Source organism: Bison bison, unplaced genomic scaffold (assembly GCF_000754665.1).
Source record: "Bison bison bison isolate TAMUID 2011002044 unplaced genomic scaffold, Bison_UMD1.0 scf7180017864383, whole genome shotgun sequence".
Classification (NCBI taxonomy): domain Eukaryota; kingdom Metazoa; phylum Chordata; class Mammalia; order Artiodactyla; family Bovidae; genus Bison; species Bison bison.
In genome coordinates this window covers 1,512,420-1,515,070 of record NW_011494955.1, presented here as the reverse complement: position 1 = coordinate 1,515,070, position 2,651 = coordinate 1,512,420, and positions in this window count along the sequence as shown.

The window sequence follows — 2,651 nt, the reverse complement described above, 5'->3', positions numbered from 1 at the left end:
TTCACAGTCCAACTCTCACATCCATACATGACCACTGGAAAAACCATAGTTTTGACTAGACGGACCTTTGTTGGCAAAGTAATGTCTCTGCTTTTGAATATGCTATCTAGGTTGGTCATAACTTTCCTTCCGAGGAGTAAGCGTCTTTTAATTTCATGGCTGCAGTCACCATCTGTAGTGATTTTGTAGCCCAGAAAAATAAAGTCTGACACTGTTTCCATTGTTTCCCCATCAATTTCCCATGAAGTGATGGGACCAGATGCCATGATCTTTGTTTTCTGAATGTTGACCTTTAAGCCAACTTTTCCACTCTCCACTTTCAGTTTCATCAAGAGGCTTTTGAGTTCCTCTTCACTTTCTGCCATAAAGGTGGTGTCATCTACATATCTGAGGTTATTGATATTTCTCCCGGCAATCTTGATTCCAACTTGTGTTTCTTCCAGTCCAGCATTTCTCATGATGTACTCTGCATATAAGTTAAATAAACAGGGTGACAATATACAGCCTTGACGAACTCCTTTTCCTATTTGGAACCAGTCTGTTGTTCCATGTCCAGTTCTAACTGTTGCTTCCTGACCTGCATACAGGTTTCTCAAGAGGCAGATGAGGTGGTCTGGTATTCCCATCTTTCAGAAGCCATACTGGTGTACAATATAGTGAGTCATGGTTTTTGAAGGCTATACTCCATTATAGGTATTGTAAAATACGGGCTACATTCTCCATGCTGTTCGGCGTGTCCTGGTAGCTCCTTTCACGCCTGTAGTTCGTCCCTCCTCGTCTTGCCCCTCCCTGCTTCCCTCTCCCCACTGTTAATCACAATGTGTTCTCTGTTTCTGCTTCTTTTTTATCATTCAGTAGTTGGTTGTATTTTTTAGGTTCCACATACAAGTGATACTGTACAGTATTTGTCTTGCTTTGGGAAGACGTCTTAGTTTCATCTTTCATTCTTCTCTGCATTTTAAAAAGAAAGTGTGACCTGACAGGGAATTTCCCAACTAGGGATTGAACTTGGGTCCATGGCAGTGAAAGGGCAGCATCCTAACCATTGGACCACCAGGGAGTTCCCTCCCGGTTTTTTTTTTTTTATTAATATCTCAAAAGTATGGTTCAAAGGCTTTTTTGTAACTTCACTTTTTCTTACAAGTTACTGATTTATCCATCTTTGCTGAGTTGCTACCAGTGAACATTTTCCTACTTTCACAGATTTTGGAGTCATTTGTTCAACTTCTGCTCAATGGATATTTTTTGATCACAAGTAATAATTGCCTTCTGACCTCTTTTTCAGTTTTTCTAACGCTTGTGTTTCGTTATTGCTCACTTTTTAGGTAACTTCGCTCTCGTAAAGGACAATTAGTAGAAATAGTGTATCGGTTATAAGGATTAGAGAAACAAGAAAGAGGGAAAAGATATTTTTTAAGAATACAGTTTCTATACAATTTGTAGTTTCAAAATTAAACATTGACACGTTCCTCTTTTTAACACAAAAAATGTATAAAATCCCTAGTGTCATGTGTTTTAAAAAATTCTTTCATAGTGGGCAAAAGTCATGCAAGATAATTAAAAAAAATTTTTTTTGCTAAAAGACTGTTCTAAAGTAGCTGTAAATATGTGATTTCAAAATGTATAAAGAAGTAAAACCCTACATTCTCATTCATTCATTTTTTAAACAGAAATGAAAAAGGAGACAAATTCATAATTTGAGGATACAGACAGTAGATGTTACCTATTCATATAAACAAGGATTTCTCAACCTCAGCACCACTGTCATTTGGACCAGGTGTTTACAGCAGCTTTATTCCTAATTGGAAAACTTGGAAGCAACCAAGATGTCCTTCAATAGGTAACTGGGTAAATACACTGGTATATCCAGACAACGGCATCTTATTCAGAGCAAAAAAGAAATAAGCTATCATCATAGAAAGACATGTGGAGGAAAACTAAATGCACATTACTAAGTAAAGAAACCAATGTGAAAGAGCTACGTACTACATGATTCCAACTATATGACATTCTGGAACAAGGGACATTATGACGACAATAATGAGATTAGTTTCGGGACTTCCCTGGTGGTCCAGTGATTCGCACTCCCAAAGTTGGGAACCTGGGTTCAATCCCTGGTCAGAGAACTAAGATCCCATTTGCTGCAACTAAGAGTTCTCCTGTGGCTCAATTAAAGATTCAGTGGCAACGAAGACCCGGCTCAGCCAAATAAATAAAGATTAGCTGCCAGGGGGTTGGGGGAAGGGAGAGATAAACAGGCAGAGCAGAAGAGCATGAAGGGTCTTTAGGGCAGTGAAAAATACTCTGTATGGAACTATGTTAATGGTTTTATGTCATTACATGTGTGTTCAAACCCGAAGCATGTTCAATAACAAGAGTGAACCCTTAAAAATAAGTAACAAGGGAGGAAAAAACCCAAACAAACAAGAGGAAAACCATGGACTTTGTTGCTAATGATTGGTTAATAGATGTTGATGGGGGAGGGACTATACATGGATAAGGTAGGAAGCATATGGGAAGTTTCTGTACTTTCCTCTCAATTGTATTATAAAACTAAAACTGCTCTAAAAAATTAAATCATTGGGAATTCTCTGGTGGTTCAATGGTTAGAACTTCATGCTCCCACTGCAGGAGTACAGGCTTGATGCCTG